This window comes from Pseudophryne corroboree, chromosome 2 (assembly GCF_028390025.1).
Source record: "Pseudophryne corroboree isolate aPseCor3 chromosome 2, aPseCor3.hap2, whole genome shotgun sequence".
NCBI classification, from domain to species: Eukaryota; Metazoa; Chordata; class Amphibia; order Anura; family Myobatrachidae; genus Pseudophryne; species Pseudophryne corroboree.
This window is the reverse complement of record NC_086445.1, coordinates 788,861,389-788,875,176: the sequence shown is the minus strand read 5'-3', so window position 1 is coordinate 788,875,176 and position 13,788 is coordinate 788,861,389.

The following is a 13,788-nucleotide window of genomic DNA, read 5'->3' as shown; positions in this document are numbered from 1 at the left end:
TCTACATTCTATACCTGTGGTGCATTTTAGTTTTGCAGTTTGCTGACACAGTGTCCACCAGTATACTATATATAGCAGTACGGTAGGCCACTGCTGTACCTACCTCTGTGTCGTCACTCGTCATCCATTAAGTATACTATTATCCATCTACATTCTATACCTGTGGTGCATTTTAGTTTTGCAGTTTGCTGACAGTGTCCACCAGTATACTATATATAGCAGTACGGTAGGCCACTGCTGTGTACCTACCTCTGTGTCTTCACTCGTCATCCATTAAGTATACTATCCATCTACATTCTATACCTGTGGTGCATTTTAGTTTTGCAGTTTGCTGACAGTGTCCACCAGTATACTATATATAGCAGTACGGTAGGCCACTGCTGTACCTACCTCTGTGTCGTCACTCGTCATCCATTAAGTATACTATTATCCATCTACATTCTATACCTGTGGTGCATTTTAGTTTTGCAGTTTGCTGACACAGTGTCCACCAGTATACTATATATAGCAGTACGGTAGGCTACTGCTGTACCTACCTCTGTGTCGTCACTCGTCATCCATTAAGTATACTATTATCCATCTACATTCTATACCTGTGGTGCATTTTAGTTTTGCGCAGTAAATATAGTAGTAGGCCATTGCTATTGATACTGGCATATAATTCCACACATTAAAAAATGGAGAACAAAAATGTGGAGGTTAAAGGGAAAGATCAAGATCCACTTCCACCTCGTGCTGAAGCTGCTGCCACTAGTCATGGCCGAGACGATGAAATGCCATCAACGTCGTCTGCCAAGGCCGATGCCCAATGTCATAATAGAGAGCATGTAAAATCCAAAACACAAAGTTCAGTAAAATCCAAAACACAAAGTTCAGTAAAATGACCCAAAAATCAAAATTAAAAGCGTCTGAGGAGAAGCGTAAACTTGCCAATATGCCATTTACGACACGGAGTGGCAAGGAACGGCTGAGGCCCTGGCCTATGTTCATGGTTAGTGATTCAGATTCACATGAGGATGGAAGCACTCATCCTCTCGCTAGAAAAAAGAAAAGACTTAAGCTGGCAAAAGCACAGCAAAGAACTGTGCGTTCTTCGAAATCACAAATCCCCAAGGAGAGTCTAATTGTGTCGGTTGCGATGCCTGACCTTCCCAACACTGGACGGGAAGAGCTTGCACCTTCCACCATTTGCATGCCCCCTGCAAGTGCTGGAAGGAGCACCCGCAGTCCAGTTCCTGATAGTCAAATTGAAGATGTCACTGTTAAAGTACACCAGGATGAGGATATGGGTGTTGCTGGCGCTGGGGAGGAAATTGACAAGGAGGATTCTGATGGTGAGGTGGTTTGTTTAAGTCAGGCACCCGGGGAGACACCTGTTGTCCGTGGGAGGAATATGGCCATTGACATGCCTGGTCAAAATACAAAAAAAATCAGCTCTTCGGTGTGGAATTATTTCAACACAAATGCGGACAACAGGTGTCTAGCCGTGTGTTGCCTTTGTCAAGCTGTAATAAGTAGGGGTAAGGACGTTAACCACCTAGGAACATCCTCCCTTATACGTCATCTGGAGCGCATTCATCATAAGTCAGTGACAAGTTCAAAAACTTTGGGTGACAGCGGAAGCAGTCCACTGACCACTAAATCCCTTCCTCTTGTAACCAAGCTCCTGCAAACCACACCACCAACTCCCTCAGTGTCAATTTCCTCCTTACCCAGGAAAGCCAATAGTCCTGCAGGCCATGTCACTGTCAAGTCTGACGAGTCCTCTCCTGCCTGGGATTCCTCCGATGCATCCTTGAGTGTAACGCCTACTGCTGCTGGTGCTGCTGTTGTTGCTGCTGGGAGTCGATTGTCATCCAAGAGGGGAAGTCGGAAGACCACTTGTACTACTTCCAGTAAGCAATTGACTGTCCAACAGTCCTTTGCGAGGAAGATGAAATATCACAGCAGTCATCCTGCTGCAAAGCAGATAACTCAGGCCTTGGCAGCCTGGGCGGTGAGAAACGTGGTTCCAGTATCCATCGTTAATTCAGAGGCAACTATAGACTTGATTGAGGTACTGTGTCCCCGGTACCAAATACCATCTAGGTTCCATTTCTCTAGGCAGGCGATACTGAAAATGTACACAGACCTCAGAAAAAGACTCACCAGTGTCCTAAAAAATGCAGTTGTACCCAATGTCCACTTAACCACGGACATGTGGACATGTGGAGCAGGGCAGACTCAGGACTATATGACTGTGACAGCCCACTGGGTAGATGTATTGCCTCCCGCAGCAAGAACAGCAGCGGCGGCACCAGTAGCAGCATCTCGCAAACGCCAACTCGTTCCTAGGCAGGCTACGCTTTGTATCACCGCTTTCCAGAATAGGCACACAGCTGACAACCTCTTACGGCAACTGAGGAAGATCATCGCAGAATGGCTTTCCCCAATTGGACTCTCCTGGGGATTTGTGACATCGGACAACGCCAGCAATATTGTGCGTGCATTACATCTGGGCAAATTCCAGCACGTCCCATGTTTTGCACATACATTGAATTTGGTGGTGCAGAATTATTTAAAAAACGACAGGGGCGTGCAAGAGATGCTGTCGGTGGCCCGAAGAATTGCGGGCCACTTTCGGCATTCAGGCACCGCGTACAGAAGACTGGAGCACCACCAAACATTCCTGAACCTGCCCTGCCATCATCTGAAGCAAGAGTTGGTAACGAGGTGGAATTCAACCCTCTATATGCTTCAGAGGATGGAGGAGCAGCAAAAGGCCATTTAAGCCTATACATCTGCCCACGATATAGGCAAAGGAGGCGGAATGCACCTGACTCAAGCGCAGTGGAGAATGATTTCAACGTTGTGCAAGGTTCTGCAACCCTTTGAACTTGCCACACGTGAAGTCAGTTCAGACACTGCCAGCCTGAGTCAGGTCATTCCCCTCATCAGGCTTTTGCAGAAGAAGCTGGAGACATTGAAGGAGCAGCTAAAACAGAGCGATTCCGCTAGGCATGTGGGACTTGTGGATGGAGCCCTTAATTCGCTTAACCAGGATTCACGGGTGGTCAATCTGTTGAAATCAGAGCACTACATTTTGGCCACCGTGCTCGATCCTAGATTTAAAACCTACGTTGTATCTCTCTTTCCGGCAGACACAAGTCTGCAGAGGTTCAAAGACCTGCTGGTGAGAAAATTGTCAAGTCAAGCGGAACGTGACCCGTCAACATCTCCTCCTTCACATTCTCCCGCAGCTGGGGGTGCGAGGAAAAGGCTAAGAATTCCTAGCCCACCCGCTGGCGGTGATGCAGGGCAGTCTGGAGCGAGTGCCACTGCTGACATCTGGTCCGGACTGAAGGACCTGCCAATGATTACTGACATGTCGTCTACTGTCACTGCATATGATTCTCTCACCATGGAAAGAATGGTGGAGGATTATATGAGTGACCGCATCCAAGTAGGCACGTCAGACAGTCCGTACGTATACTGGCAGGAAAAAGAGGCAATTTGGAGGCCCTTGCACAAACTGGCTTTATTCTACCTAAGTTGCCCTCCCTCCAGTGTGTGCTACGAAAGAGTGTTTAGTGCTGCCGCTCACCTTGTCAGCAATCGGCGTACGAGGTTACTTCCAGAAAATGTGGAGAAGATGATGTTCATCAAAATGAATTATAATCAATACCTCCGTGGAGACATTCACCAGCAGCAATTGCCTCCAGAAAGTACACGGGGACCTGAGATGGTGGATTCCAGTGGGGACGAATTAATAATCTGTGAGGAGGGGGATGTACACAGTAAAAGGGGTGAGGAATCGGAGGATGATGATGAGGTGGACATCTTGCCTCTGTAGAGCCAGTTTGTGCAAGGAGAGATTGATTGCTTCTTTTTTGGTGGGGGCCCAAACCAACCAGTCATTTCAGTCACAGTCATGTGGCAGACCCTGTCGCTGAAATGATGGGTTCGTTAAAATGTGCATGTCCTGTTTATACAACATAAGGGTGGGTGGGAGGGCCCAAGGACATTTCCATCTTGCACCTCTTTTTTCTTTCATTTTTCTTTGCATCATGTGCTGTTTGGGGACAATTTTTTGGAAGTGCCATCCTGTCTTGATTGACACTGCAGTGCCACTCCTAGATGGGCCAGGTGTTTGTGTCGGCCACTTGTGTCGCTTAGCTTAGTCAAACAGCCACCTTGGTGCGCCTCTTTTTTTCTTTGCATCATGTGCTGTTTGGGGACAATTTTTTGGAAGTGCCATCCTGTCTTGATTGACACTGCAGTGCCACTCCTAGATGGGCCAGGTGTTTGTGTCGGCCACTTGTGTCGCTTAGCTTAGTCAAACAGCCACCTTGGTGCGCCTCTTTTTTTCTTTGCATCATGTGCTGTTTGGGGACAATTTTTTTGAAGGGCCATCCTGCCTGACACTGCAGTGCCACTCCTAGATGGGCCAGGTGTTTGTGTTGGCCACTTGTGTCACTTAGCTTAGTCACACAGCGACCTTGGTGCGCCTCTTTTTTTCTTTGCATCATGTGCTGTTTGGGGACAATTTTTTTGAAGGGCCATCCTGCCTGACACTGCAGTGCCACTCCTAGATGGGCCAGGTGTTTGTGTCGGCCACTTGTGTCGCTTAGCTTAGTCACACAGCGACCTTGGTGCGCCTCTTTTTTTCTTTGCATCATGTGCTGTTTGGGGACTATTTTTTTGAAGTGCCATCCTGCCTGACACTGCAGTGCCACTCCTAGATGGGCCAGGTGTTTGTGTCGGCCACTTGTGTCGCTTAGCTTAGTCAAACAGCGACCTTGGTGCGTCTCTTTTTTTCTTTGCATCATGTGCTGTTTGGGGACAATTTTTTTGAAGGGCCATCCTGCCTGACACTGCAGTGCCACTCCTAGATGGGCCAGGTGTTTGTGTCAGCCACTTGTGTCGCTTAGCTTAGCCATCCAGCGACCTCGGTGCAAATTTTAGGACTAAAAATAATATTGTGAGGTGTGAGGTGTTCAGAATAGACTGGAAATGAGTGGAAATTATGGTTATTGAGGTTAGTAATACTATGGGATCAAAATGACCCCCAAATTCTATAATTTAAGCTGTTTTTGAGGGTTTTTTGAAAAAAACACCCGAATCCAAAACACACCCGAATCCGACAAAAATATTTCGGTGAGGTTTTGTCAAAACGCGTCCGAATCCAAAACACGGCCGCGGAACCAAAGCCAAAACCAAAACACAAAACCCGAAAAATTTCCGGTGCACATCACTAATAAAAACAAACACATTTTGACACTTAACGTGAGGTCTGGTGATTAGGCAATTCCTTTGAATTCCTACCTTTCTCGCATGACCACATTTGGCCACCAAGGCCATTTTGATTCCCATGGGACCAAGAACATAGGAAATACTACTACCTATTTTTTGCTCCCAGCCTCCTGGGATAGCATACTGTATATCTGCCATCATTGGACTTTGCTTCACTGTAGCTGTGGGGATAAGAATGTTTCTAGTTAGTGAGGTTGGTCTGGCAGCTTCATTCTGATTCTTAGAAGCTGCTGCATGCACTTCTGCATCCGAGTCAGATGCATACTCCTTTCTTGATACAACATATACGCGAAGACACTGCTATTCACCAAATCTAATGATTTACAAAATATGTTACAATAGGATTTTAATTACTTACCGGTAAATCCTTTTCTCGTAGTCCGTAGAGGATGCTGGGGTCCACATTAGTACCATGGGGTATAGACGGGTCCACTAGGAACCACTGGCACTTTAAGAGTTTGAGAGTGTGGGATGGCTCCTCCTTCTATGCCCCTCCTACCAGACTCAGTCTAGAAACTGTGCCCGAGGAGATGGACATCTTCGAGAGAAGGATTATACACAGATAGTGGCGAGATTCACACGAGCTCACACAACAAGGCAAACCAAGCTAACTAGCTTGAAACTCAGCAACAGCTGAAACATTACTAAACCAAGTAACAAGGCAGTACATAACTAAGAACAAAGTTGTACTGAACCAGATAACCACTGCAGGATAACGAAGAGCTGGGAGGGTGCCCAGCATCCTCTACGGACTACGAGAAAAGGATTTACCGGTAGGTAATTAAAATCCGATTTTCTCTTACGTCCATGGTCTTAGTACCATGGGGATGTACCAAAGCTCCAAGAATGGGAGGGAGAGCGTGGTGGCTCCTGCAGAACTGATTGACCAAAGTTTAGGTCCTCAGTGGCCAAAGTATCGAACTTGTAGAACTTAGAAAACGTGTTTGACCCAGACCAAGTAGCCGCTCGGCAAAGTAGTAAAGCAGGGACACCCCGGGCAGCCGCCCAGGAAGAACCCACCTTACGAGTAGAGTGGGCCTTAACAGATTTTGGACATGGCAATCCTGCTGTAGAATACGCATGCTGGACAGTGAACGTGATCCAGCGAGAGATCGTTTGCTTAGAAGCAGGACACCCAAGTTTCTTGGGATCATACAGGACAAACAGAGAGTCCGATTTTCTGTGACGAGCAGTCCTCTTCACATAGACCTTCAGAGCCATTACCACATCCAAGGACTTTGTAGTAATTGAGGAGTCAGTAGCAACTGGCACCACAATATGTTGGATGATATGAAAAGTCGACACAACCTTAGTAAGAAACTGCTGACGTGTCCGGAGCTCAGCTCTATCTTCATGGAAGATCAAGTAGGGGCTTTTACAAGACAAAGCCCCCAACTCCGACACATGTCTAGCAGAAACTAAGGCCAACAAAGTGACAGCCTTCCACGTGAGAAACGTGACCTCAACCTCCTGTAGAGGCTCGAACCAATCTGATTGGATAAACTGTAACACCACGTTAAGATCCCAGGGCGCCGTAGGCGGCCCAAAGGGAGGCTGGATGTGCAGAACCCCTTTCAAGAAAATCTGAACTTCAGGGAGGGAAGCCAGTTGTTTCTGGAAGAAAATGGATAGGGATGAAATCTGGACCTCTACGGATCCCAACCTCAGGTCCATATCCACACCTGCTTGCAGGAAGAGGAGAAACCGTCCCAGTTGAAACTCCACCGTAGGAAACTTCTTGGACTCACACCAAGAGACTTACATTTTCCAAACGCGATGGTAATGTATTGATATTACTCCTTTCCCAGCCTGTATCAGGGTAGGAACCTGAACTCTTGTTCTGCTTATGAGTTTTAGAACTCTTGGAATGAGTGGAAGTAGAGGAAACACGTACACCGACTGGAATACCCACGGAGACACCAGGGCGTCAACTGCCACGGCTTGCGCGTCCCTTGACCTGGAACAATGGGGGTCATTCCGAGTTGATCGTAGCTGTGCTAAATTTAGCACAGCTACGATCATCCGCCCCGCATGTCAGTGCCGACCCCCCCACACAAATACAAAAGCATTGTGATGCCTTTGTATTTGAGGAGTAACTCCCGGCCAGCGCAGCTCCAGCGGCGGGCTGGGAGTTGCTCGTCGCTCCCGCTGGCTGCAGCGGCTGCGTGAGACATCACGCAGCCGCCGCGGCCCGCCCCCCCAATGGTCCGGCCACGACTGCGTTGGCCGGACCACTCCCCCTAAACGGCGGCTTAACGCCGCCGTTTAGCCCCCTACCGCCTAGCGACCGCCTCTATCTCAGAGGCGATCGCTAGGTAGCAAAAGCTGCCATGCGCCGGCGCACTGCGGTGCCGGCGCATGCAGAGTTTCGACCCGATTGCTGTGCTGCGACAAACTGCAGTGAGCGATCAGGTCAGAATGACCCCCATTACCTCCAAAGCTTCTTGTTGAGATGGGAGGCCATCATGTCTAGTTGAGGTACACCCCAAAAGATCTGTCACCTCCGGATGGAGGCCTCACTCTCCTGGATGGAGATCGTGTCTGCTGAGGAAGTCCGCTTCCCAGTTGTCTACTCCCAGAATGAAGATTGTTGACAGCGCCAATGCGTGTTTTTCCATCCAGAGGATGATTCTTGTTACCTCTGACATTGCAGCACTGCTCTTTGTTCCGCCCTGTCGGTTTATGTAAGCCACTGTCGTTACATTGTCCGACTGCACTTGAATGTTAGAAGGATCTAGTCCTGAATCCCGAACCTGTGGCCCTCCAGAAGGTGAGGTAATTGCTACCACCAGAGGACTGAAATCCTGGCTTTCGGCGACATGTTCTGATGAACCGATACCCGGGCTAGCTTCAGGATGTCCCGGTCCATTGTTTGAATTACCAACGCTTTCTCCTCTGGCAGAAACACCCTCTGCACATTCGTGTCGAGGATCATTCCCAGAAAAGACAATCTCCTTGTCGGTTCCAAATGTGATTTAGGAAGGTTCAGTATCCAACCATGTTCCCTGAGCAGATGAGTCATGAGAACAATGGACTGCAACAATGTCTCCCTGGATGATGCTTTTATCAGCAGATCGTCCATATATGGGATTATGCGCACCCCCTGTCTGCGGTGGAGAACCATCATCTCCACCATCACCTTGGTGAACACCCTCAATGCTGTGGAGAGGCCGAATGGCAGCGCCTGAAAATGATAGTGACTGTCTAACAGTGCAAATTTGAGATAAGCCTGGTGCGGCAGCCAAATCAGGGTATCAGAAACTCTTCCTCCTCCAGACATGAGACCACTGCCCTGAGAGACTCCATTTTGAATTTGAACACCTTCAGGTAAGGGCTCAGCAAGTTCAAGTTTAAAATTGGTCTGAATGAACCATCCGGTTTCGGTACCACGAAAAGGTTTGAATAATAACCCTTGTTTTGTATATGAGGTGGAACTGGAATAATGACCTGTGACTCTTCCAATTTTAGGATGGCTTCCTGTAGGGTAGCCCTGTCTGTCAGCCAGGCAGGCAAGCCTGATTTGAAGAATCGGTGAGGCGGGAGTTCTTGAAACTCCAGTCTGTATCCCTGGGACACAATATCCTTTACCCAGGGATCCAGGATGGACTACACCCAGACGTGTCTGAAACGTCTGAGTCTCGCACCCACCAACCCATCCTTCAGGCTGTGTGGTCCACCGTCATGCTGAGGATTGTGAGGAACAGAAGCAGGTTTCTGGTCCTGGGAGCCTGCAGGTGCAGGCTTTTTGGATTTTGCACGGCCACCTTTAAAGAAGGTGGTAGGAGGCTTAGACATTTTTGCCCTAGCGGTCCGAAAGGACTGCGATGCAGCTGAAGAAAATGGTTTCTGCATAGGAGAGGAAAGGAAAGGTGACTTACCCGCGGTTGCCGTGGAAATCCACGCATCCAATGCTTCCCCAAATAGAGCCTGACCTGTGTAGGGTAGGTTCTCCACACTTCTCCTGGATTCCGCGTCTGCAGACCATTGGCGTAGCCAGGGTCACTGCGAGCTAATACCGACATGGAAGACATCCGTGCAGTCAGCGTACCCAGGACCTTCATGGATTCAACCATGAACCCCGCAGAATCCTGTATGTTACGTAGAAACAATGCAATGTCACTTCTATCCACTATATCCAAATCCTCTAGTAAAGTGCCCACTTTACTATGGCTTTAGAAATCTATGCACAGGCAATAGTGTGCCTTAACGCCGCTCCTGAAGCAGTGTAAATGGGTTTGAGTGTAGTGTCAATCTTACGATCAGCCGGTTCTTTTAATGCGGTAGATCCAGGGACAGGTAAAACCACCTTTTTAGACAGTCAACAATGGGTGGGTTTTCCCATTTTTCCCTATCCTCCCCAGGGAAAGGGAAAGTAACCAGAACCCTTTTTTGGGATCTGGATGTTTTTCTCCGGGTTTTCCCAGGATTTTTCAAATATAGCGTTTAATTCTTTAGATGCAGGGAAGGTTAGCGAGGCTTTCTTATTGTCAGTGAAGTAAGCCTCCTCAACCTGCTCAGGTGGCGTGTCAGTAATGTTTAACACATCTCTAATGGTCTCAATTATGAGGTGCACCCCCCCCCTCAGCACATCCCCATCACCGTCTGTAGCATCGGAGTCTGTATCCATGTCAGCTTGCATAATTTGGGCAAGTGCACGTTTCTGTGGGTATATGCTAGAGGATTTTGCAGGAATAGGAACAGAACCTGACCAAACTGCCATAGATTTCTTTAACACCTGAGTTGCAGTCTCAGTATCTGCTACCCTAGTAGAGATCTGAGATACCATCCCTTTAATAGAGGTTAACCACTCAGGTTCAATAATAGGGATCTGAGACAAGGCATTACATTCCTGTGTACATGGAATAGATTTCTCCTGATAGGAAACAGCCTCTGCAGCATATGACACGGAGTCCCTAGACATGGCTATGTGAGATAACAAACACACACACACACACACACACACACACACACACACACACACACACACACAGGAAAATGTCAGCACAGTTTCCCCCCAAGTATGCCACAGAGAGACACAGAGGTTGGAGCTAACCCACACACAGCGCTTTCTGAGGTAGAAATAACACAACTACCAGCACTATCTGTGTACCTTAATAGACTACACAGACTTTACACAGCCTCCCCCGTCCCTCTACAACCCCCTGGTACCGACCGCACATGATAGCTGGAGTTGTTTGGAGGGACAGCTCTCCCTGTCAGCGTCTCTGTAACCAGATCTGCAGGCAGGAAAATGGCGCTGAACACTGCTGGGTCTGCTCTGAGGAGAAGCTCTGCCCCCTGAACATAGCGCTGCTTCCCGCTCTTCAGTTGGTTTATACTGGCCTGAGGTTAGTGCTGGCAGCGTTACCGAGGTCCCTGAAAGACTTTGTAGACCAGTGTAGGGTATTGGCGCTGGCTCAGGGTGCCCCTCACAGCGCTGCACTATGCACCGCTGAGCCTCCGGAGCACCCACCTGTTGCCGCCATCTTCACACCGGCTCCCCGCTTGCCAGGTGGGCCGGTAACTCACTCGCCACCGGAATTCTTCTGGCTCTGTTAGGGGGTGGCGGCATGCTGCGGGGTGAGCGATCACCTGTGGCGGTGAACGATCATTCCCCTCAGAAGCTCAGTGTCCTGTCAGTGGAGATAGTGGCTCAGACCCCTCAGGGCGGACACTACTCCCCCCCTTAGTCCCACGAAGCAGGGAGGCTGTTGCCAGCAGCATCCCCGTGCCTAACTAACTCTAAGAAAATAATAAAACTAAAGAAGCTCTAGGAGCTCCCCTAGCTGTGATGACTCCTCCGGACACATTTCCTAAACTGAGTCTGGTAGGAGGGGCATAGAGGGAGGAGCCAGCCCACACTCTCAAACTCTTAAAGTGCCAGTGGCTCCTAGTGGACCTATCTATACCCCATGGTACTAATGTGGACCCCAGCATCCTCTAGGACGTAAGATACATTTATTTTAGTGTATTGTATTATCTGTAAGATGTAATACAGTTCTCCAAGTACAGTGTAACATGGCTAAACACTAATAACAGTGGACTGTGAAACGTAGCTCTACATAAATCTTGCCATGTCTTAGAAGATTAACAACTGATAAGAAATTGATAAATAACTCAGACTGAAAATGATCTGTAATTATAGGATATTTCCAGGATAGTTAAGGGATAGCTGCACCTTTGGATGAGTTTAATTAATTACTCTATCTGAAACGGAAAACTGAACTGCCCAAACTTGTGGCCCTATTTGCTGTATAAAGATTTATTTAATTAACAAACATTTCATTAGGTGGATATTATCCTTTAAGCTCTGTTCAGTTTAAGATACTGATCAGTTACTTTAGCACAACCAGCTCTAGCGGTCTAATACAGTCAATAAATGGATTGTGCAGCCCGGATCTCTATTATAGATGTAACATAGGCATCACTTTCCACAGATAAGCTAAGTCTACAATTATAGGATACAGTATCAGAAACATATCAGGCTTGGCAAATTAGTGATCCTTTAAAGCATTGCAAAGCATATGTTGTGGGGTGCAAACTAATTTCAAGTTAGTCTATCCTGAAAAATATTCTTTCTGTGATTTAAAAAAAAAAGGTAATTTCAAATAAGCATTATTATAACAATAATATGTCAGTATACTGTATGTCAGTTTGATTGAATTGGATTAATTTGTTTACATGCCTGCTAATAAGAGTTATGGGACCCTAACAATTTTGGATTCTGGACTCACCTCCTTAAATGAGAGGAGTTTGAAAAATATTATATCTTAAAATTTTATTACTAAAATTACTTTTTCAACAATAATTTCATAATGTTTTGGTGCGGATCAACAAATGAACAATTCATGGCCCACAAGTCACATGACCACATGGTCCACAAGTCAAATGACCAAACAATTAGAAGAACATGGCCCGCAAGTCAAACATGGCCCACACGTCAAAGTCTCATGGCACACAATTCACATGACCAGATCAATTAGAAGATTATGTTGCCCCCCCCCCCTCGACATCACACACACAAACATTCTCGTTAAATATCTCATACTACAACCATGGGCATTAAAGTGGAGTTGTTGTCCCCTTTGTTGCTATAAAAGCCTCCATCTTCTGGGAAAGCTTTCCCTGAATTTTAGAATATGGCTGCAGAGTTTCACATCCATTTGCCCACAACAGCATTAGTGAGGTTGGATGCTGATATTGGGCGGTAAGTTCTGTCTCAGTCAGCACTCCAATTCTTCACAAAGTTGAGGTCAGGACTCTGTGCAGGCAAGTCTACTTTCACAACAAAATCACCAAACTATTTTTTGATTGACTTAATTTTATGTACTGTGGCATTGTCATGCTAAAACATGAATGGTTCCTGCCCAAACAGTTGCTACACAGTTGGGGAACACTTATTCTTACCTTGATCTGTCACATAGTTGGCACGATGGCCGGTCCGCCAACGTGTCAGTTACATGTATACCCAGCCTTCCCCATGCGTGACTCCTCAAGGATGTACTTTTTTACCATCCACGAGAAAAAGGCATCATTGGAAGCAGGGGCGTCAGAACGTATTTTGGTTGGGGGGGCAAGATAAAATCTCTGTTTGGCGCCCCTACAGGGGGAGAGACAGGGAGAGAGCAGGTGAGAGGCACACGTGGGGGAGAGACAGGGAGAGAGCAGGTGAGAGGCACATGGGGGGGAGAGACAGGGAGAGAGCAGGTGAGAGGCACACGGGGGGAGAGACAAGGAGAGAGCAGGTGAGAGGCACACGGGGGGAGAGACGGAGAGAGCAGGTGAGAGGCACACGGGGGGGAGAGACAGGGAGAGAGCAGGTGAGAGGCACACGGGGGGGAGAGACAGGGAGAGAGCAGGTGAGAGGCACACGGGGGAGAGACAGGGAGAGAGCAGGTGAGAGGCACACGGGGGGAAAGAGCAGGTGAGAGGCACACGGGGGAGAGAGCAGGTGAGAGGCACATGATGGGGGGAGAGAGCAGGTGAGAGGCACATGGGGGGAGAGGCAGGGAGAGAGCAGGTGAGAGGCACACGGGGGGAGAGAGCAGGTGAGAAGCAGGGAGAGAGCAGGTGAGAGGCACACAGGTGGAGAGGCAGTAGAGAGGCACATGGGGGGAGAGAGGAGGTGAGAGCACACGGGGGGAGAGGCACATGGGGGAGAGAGAGAGGAGGTGTGGAATCGAACACATGCTGCTGCAGCAGCCTGGATGGATAAAATTAATTAGATTGTAGTGTGGAGCAAAGAAGTTTATGAGCAACATGCACCTAAATAAGAGGCCCTCGGGATATGATGGCGCTGGCGACAAGCGCGTTCAAACTGCACTTTCTCCACTCAAACGTGGCGTCCTGCCCTAGCACAATTTCCGAATATTCTAATGAGCGGCGTGACGTCATGACGCCCCGACCCTCATTATATATGCACTGAAGACTAACCAAAGGAAGAGCCGAGTCTGCAGCATCACTGATCACTGTGATCAGTGAGTGCTGTAGTTAGTT